Raw genomic sequence first — 7,400 nt, 5'->3', positions numbered from 1 at the left:
TCAATCTCCTTTCTCTCTCTTCGAAACACAGTACCAAACCCTAAGACAAAATTTCAGCCCTTTTGACATTTCTTACTCCCTCCGTTTCCACCTCAAACAAACAAAACCCCAAAGATTCCTGCTTCAACTCTTGAAGCCGATCCAGACCAAGACATTTTGACCGATTGTGTATCCTTCGATGTATCTTTCGGTGAAGCAACAACGGCGGCCAGATCTGGATCCTTCGAAACAGTTGTATCTTTCGAAGTTTGAAGAGGTGGGATAAGTAGATGTTGATCATTCGAGGCTGTGAGATGAGATGTCCCTTCGAGCAGATTGAAGATCCTTCGAAGAACAGAATGATCCTTCGAAGAGCAGAAACAACTCTTTGATCTTTCGAAATTGTTGGTTGGTAAAGCTGATCTTTCGAAACAAAAGGTGACCTTTCGTATTCTTTGTTGATGACCCTTCGAAGCCAAAGCAATGAACAGGGCTGATCTTTCAAGAATAACAGTTTGGTTGACCCTTCGAAGCTGTTGTTGACTGATCCTTCGAAATTTTTTTGATGAAAATGACCTTTCGAAGTTGTGAAGTTGACTTTTCTGGCACATGTCAGATCTGGATCTGACACACATCAGCTGCTATCATATCAGAACTGATCTTTAAAAAAATTGACCCTTCGAAACAAAGAATGATCCTTCGAATCATGGAAGGATGACCCTTCGACTAAAGGACTGATCTTTCGAAGACCATCTGACCTTTCGAAATTCTTCACATCTTTCAAAACATGAAGATGTGAAGAACATCAAGAACATAGCAACCTGGGTAATCTGCAGATTCGATGAAAACGCTCGTACACGATTTTTGATGAAGAAAATTTGAATATTTAGGAGAAAAACATAAAACCCAACACTCGTTTTATCACAGATCTGAATATTCGGGTCCAGATCTGAGTTTTTCTCATTTTCACCATTTTTACATCTTGAACAAAAACCCACAAAAATCACAGATCTAGAGCACATGTGACTTAGTAAACGGTTAGTTTTACTAAATCGGGCACCATGGCTCTGATACCAATTGTAGGTCCGGGTTTCGGGATCAAAACCGTGATTTTCATGATTATGTTCATAGATGGAAGAAGATAGAGAGGATAAACAAACAACTTTGCATTAATTCGGTAGTAAAACATTACAAGTCGGCCCGATTACATGATAACCGAACTAATACCAAAGAAGTATACATCCAGGGAGAAATCAAGTGGTGATTTCTCCCGGTGAGGACTCAAACCTCCTATCACTCTCTTGCACACACTTGTGCTCTCACTCTTGTGTTGCAAATGACAAGGTGTTGGTATTTATACCAAACACAGGTTGCACGGTCGAAGGATCAGACAGTCTGATCGAAACATCATCTATCGATCAGACAGTCTTCGAAAGATACACATATACCTCGAAGGATCACATATCCTTCGAGGTCCATCCTTCGATGGATATCTTTCGAGCTCATCGAAGGATACACAATCCTTCGATGCCTTATCCTTCGACACCAACATCAAACAACCATAACTTGTCTAGCAAACACACACGGTCAACCGAATAACCCTCTCGTTTGACCACTTCAAACGAGCGGGTCTATACACGTTCGATAGACCGTTTCACTAACTATTACAAATTCAGCGTAAAATAATAACTAATCTATTCGACAAGCATCGGACACAAAATCTGCATCAACAATGCGTGATTATTGTGTTTCAACTTGCGTAATTTTGGATTTTTGAGTTATAACGTGCGTGATTTTAAAATAAACGTGCGTAATTACCTGTCGTACGTGATGTACGTTAAGCCGTAATGTACGTTAACCTTCCTCTATATATATAGGGTCAGGATTTAGAGAAAACAGTGGAAAGTGTGAGAACGGTGAGAACGTTTATGGATCGTCCGATCAAAATAATCTATGAACTAGATTGGCGCTGTGGCGTTTACGTAAATAACACGAATTCTATTAAGTGGGCGCGCTTCATGAAGGGTAAAAAGGTCTTTACACTTCTATACCAAAATGCCAAACTAATGAATAAAACGCCATTACGGACCAAAACACATCCCTATATAAACAAAAACATCCCAGACATAAAAACACACCCCCAGAACTTGAAACGCCATATTTTCTACTATATACCATTCATCTTACAAACGCCAAAATCCCCAAAACATCAAACACACCTACTCAAAAAACGCCATGTTTTACTATATACCAATCATCTTAGAAAACGCCAAAACACTCAAACATCAAAGATTCCAAAAAATCGACATTTTTTTCAGATACACTATTTCCTCGGTAAAACGCCAAAATGGCAAATATCGTTTCTTGAATATTCAGTATTGTTCTACGCCAAGTTTCGGAGAATGCATTCTTCCCTGAGGTGCTGTGACTCAAATAACATTTTGCAGCATGAGATGGACAAATCATAAACAGAAAGATGTTGGCGTCAGACTTATGTCATTTTTTGTGTTTTGTTATTGATGAATATTATAATGGCATGAAAAGACGAATGACACTGATGAATTGTTTGAAAATACATATTCAAAAAAAACTCATATCATTTTTTCTTTCCAAACGGCCACAAAAACACAAGCATGACAAAGCCAAACCGCCAGTGAACATATTTCAAAGAAGAAAGAGACTAATGACAGTGAAGATTTGGAAGATGTATTGTTTCTATTTTTATTTTTTTTAATCTTCTTTTTATGTTGTTTGTTATGTATTTTTCAACTTAGAATAAAAAAAATACATTATATTAATAAAACGTCAAACAGTCATAATGCTTGTGAAAGCCATAATGCAGTAAAACGCCAAAAACTCCCAAACTATAATGAAAGTAATTTGTAGAAGTATTAATAAAAGCTAAAAATGAAAAAAAAAAAAAAAAAAGACCAAAAACTACTTAAAGCCACTAAAAAACACCAAACTTGGGAGATGGAAAGTCTATGACCCTAAAAACTCATAAAAAGCTGAACAGAAACAGTAAAAATACACAGTAACTGAAAAGACGGCTACTTTATTAATAGAGTAAACTGCCATTTTGGTCCCTATGGTTTGGGCACTTTTGCCATTTTAGTCCAAATCTCAAACTTTTTAAATCTGGGTCCCTGTGGTTTCACTTTTATTGCCATTTTAGTCCAAAATTCAAAAACCCCTTTTTTGACTGTTGCAACCTGTCTATTTTGTCTTTTTGTGCAGGGGTATTTTTGTCGAACTGATTTTCATTTAACCTATTAAAAAAAAGATTTTTTGTGGGTCCCATCACACACACTTCTTCTTCAGACTTTCTTTCCTCTGCATAACAACCACCATCCATCACCACCTCCACCACCGCCACCATCTATCTCCACCTCCACCACTGCTCAAAGTCACACCCAATTATTCTAATAATACAGTTTTTAGGCTCCAATTTTGCACTTGTTTTCGTCATACTTCAACTGTCATCTTACCACTTTCTCACATTAAACAATTTTGTTACTTTTCTTCAATGAGTCATCAGCTAAAGTAGGAAATTTTATTAATCTGAAGCAACTTATAATGGATCTGGAATCTGGGTTTCATCAGAATCATCAAAAGGTGAGATGGGTATGTTGTAATTTGCCAAAATACAAATTAAAAATACCCATTGGAAAATCTTATCTTTTGTGTACAGAAATAGTCATGGAGGACAGTTTTGACATTGGCTTACCAAAGTTTAGGTGTTGTTTATGGAGATTTAAGCACATCATCCTTGTCGAACCCGTACTCTTTCCGGACCATGGAGTCCATTACCTTAACGGCGACGTTTTGGTTGTTAGTTAGGGTTCCGCGGTAGACAGAGCCGAAGCCGCCTTGGCCGAGACGGTTGGAGCCGGAGAAGGAGGCGGTGGCGGCGCGTAGGGCGGAGTAGGGGAAGTTGTGAGGTGGTTTGGAGGAGGGGACGGTGCGTTTGCGTGTAGTGCACTTGCAGAAGCAGAAGGTTAGGGCTAGGATGAAGGAGAAATCGACGGTTATTGGTGGAATGAGATGGAGCAGGTGGTGGTACAGTGGATGGATGTGGTGGTGAATGGCGATGGCAGTGGTGGTCCACGGTGGTGGGGAATGATGGTTGATGTGTGAGAGAAAGAAAGAGGGAGTTTGGGGAGGTGTTTATAGCAGAGATATAATTGGGGAAGAAGATGAGATAATAAAAGGGTTTATTTTGGAGGAGAAGATGAGATACAATTTTACTTTATATTTTAATTAAAAATTTATTATAATAAAACTTGTAATGACCAAAATACCCTTTATTAAATTGAGGAAAAGGAAAAAAAGCTAAGTTTTTTTTGAGAAATCTGATCTTATTTTACTTTTGGACCAAAATGGCAATAAAACTGAAACCACAGGGACCTAGATGTAAAAGGTTTGAGTTTTGGACTAAAGTGGCAAAAGTGACCAAACCTCAGGGACCAAAATGGCAGTTTATTCTTATTAATATCATTTATTATAAATAAAATCCCGCCTGAACTACGCGCCAAAAACATCCTATAAGAGAGACGTCTCTGCACAATCAACTGATCACAAACCAAAAACAACACCATATTTCCTAGAAACCGTTCACTTTAAAACGCCAAAAAAATAGTTAAAGCCACAGATGCGGAACCTCGTTTCTTCTATATTGAGTATTGTTCTGAATGGAGTTTCACTGAATGCATTCTTCTCTTAGGTGGGTATCTCTATAATCTTTTGCTGAATGAGATGGAGAAATATTCAAGAAAAAGAGACCGATGACACTGATATGTCATCATGTCACTTTATTCTTGATGGATATATTGATGGCATGAAGGGATCAATACATTAGAGCAGGCGTTGGTCTTCAACATGTCATCAAACAAGTATATATCAAACCACAATAAAGGATGCCACAAAAAATAAGCATCTTCTAAAGACGGGCGTTATGTAGGAAAATAAGGATCTACATAAGGTATTCAAAATCAGGTTCAAAACGCTAAAAAGGTTAAAGTAGAAGAGGCTGATGACAGTGAAGATTTGGACGAGAAATTAGATTATAATTTTTATTTTTTTTTTCATTTTCTATTGTTTGTTATCTAATTCTCTGTTGTTTATTATATAATTCTCTACTAATAAAAAAATTGAGTATAAAACGACAAAAACTACAAACACCAAAACGCTTGATAGTGTGAAAACTGTGAGAACGGAAGCTAGCAAAGCACGATGTTGCTATATAAAATGCCAAAAAAACGCCAAACAAAGTATTACTGTAAAAATCAACACTAATTGATAGATGAAATTGAATGAAACAGTAATTGCTAAACAGCAAAAGCCACTACATGGAAAATTGAATTTATCTATCTTTTCAAAACGCCATAATTGTCTGTCACATTATATGCCTGTATCCTACATGGCACAACACTTGATATAATAAACATCAAGAAAACTACTGATGTTTTTTACATTATAGGCCTGCATCCTGATCTAAAAACAATAAAAACACCAAAACATACTTAAAACGCCAAAATATTTACTATGATCCTGATCTAAAAACAATAAAAACGTCCCGTATTTATTAAACGCCAAAAAATGGAAAGATGATGTGACACACGTTTAAAAAAAGAAATATGAAAGGACATAAAAGCCCTCCACCCTTCTCTATGTCGCGTGACATGTGTTGGGCCAGGATGCGTTCTCACCGTTCTCACACTTTTGAGCGTTTTCTCCTGATCCTGTTTCTCTCTCTCTCTCTCTCTCTATACATATTTATATAATCTTAAAGAGGAATGTCGGTGGACATTCCTCTTTTCACCCCTCAAAGTTTTTTTCAAAGTTCATTTTTACCCCTTAGACATTCTTTTTGATATTCAAGTTTTTCAACTTTCATTTTATCTCTTTTTTAGTTCCTTTAGTTTAGACAATGTAATTTTCAACCCCTTAACTTTTTGTAATCTTTATAAAATGTCACTTTGACCCCATCGAGAGTATATATATTCTGTTTTTTTCTTAATACATTCGGTCGTTAACTTAAAAAAAATTGTTGTGTGCTTATTTTTATGTACGTGTTGGTATAAAAAAATGTGTTGGTCTACGTTTTGATGAAAAAAAAATTGTTTGAAAACAAATCGGATAAAATATAATACATTTTTGTGCTTACTTTTTTATGTATGTTTCGATGTCAGTTTTGCTCAGAAACTATTCAGGTCAAATATAATACGTCTTGATTTGACAAAATAAATACAAGTTGGTTTACGTTTCGAAGAAAATTTTGTTTTCAATTATAATACGTTTTCGAGCATACTTTCGATGTACGTGTCATTTGTTTAAAATAATCGGGTCAAATACGATTCGTCGATTAAATTCGATTTGGTCTACGTTTTAACGTAAAGAGTCGCTAATAATCTATATATAATCACGCCGCATAGTCGGTACTGTTGGTGCACTTGTGTCTGTACTTTGTCTGTATTCGGTCTGTATATAAACGATGTTCTAAGTCTGTAAGTTGACCAAGTCAACCATCCTCCGGATTGACTTGGTCAAACAGTTAGTAAGTAGTTGTCTGTCTCGAAGGATAGCTCCTCGAAGGATACTGTTGATCCTTCGAGGTACTCGAAAGATATGCTTCGAATTGTTGGACCTCGAAGGATCATCCTTCGAGGTCATTGCTGATCATTCGAACATGTTGTCATCGATAGATGATCCTTCGGATCATCTATCGGATCCTTCGACCAGACCTGCTGTGTATGGGTATAAATACCCATGCAGTGTGTTGGTTTCAGTAGACAGACAGAGACTTAGAGAGAATACACACACACAGGCTGAGAGCATTCTGTCCGAAACTCACACACACACTTTGAGAGTTTACAAGTTAGGTTTGTAAACATTGTGCTTGTAACCGAAACCTTCATTTGCATTAATACAAGTTGTGTTAATCGGTGAACCCGTGTGTGTTTGTGTTTATACTTGCTTAATCCCGGTTTGCTCGCTAGCTTGGATTCCGCACTCGCTAGTGGGTTAGTATAACAAGGTTTGAGGTTCGTCATCATCCGACAAAAGGGACCTACAAGTGGTATCAGAGCTTGGCTCTTTACCTTGTTTAAAACCGGGTTTTTCAAGTTCTTGGTGTGTGTTTGAACACTTGGTTTAACACCCGTTTTTGTTGGTTTTTCTACACTTTTAAACTGGAAAACGTGTTTTAAACTTACCGGGAGTGTTCATAAGTGGGTTGGGTAACTTGAAAACTTGTTTTAAGTGACTTTGTAATTTCCGGTCATATCTCCGGTTGTTATTCCGGTGACTGGTTCAGGATAAGGGTCTTCTATTTTGGGTATATCTTATTTCAAAATCAAGGTTGGTAAGGTAGTACAGTCTGACCATACCTTTTTGCCGAAAGTTGACCTTCACCAACCCAT

This window comes from Helianthus annuus, chromosome 3, assembly GCF_002127325.2.
Source record: "Helianthus annuus cultivar XRQ/B chromosome 3, HanXRQr2.0-SUNRISE, whole genome shotgun sequence".
Lineage (NCBI taxonomy): Eukaryota > Viridiplantae > Streptophyta > Magnoliopsida > Asterales > Asteraceae > Helianthus > Helianthus annuus.
This window is presented reverse-complemented; position numbering follows the sequence as displayed.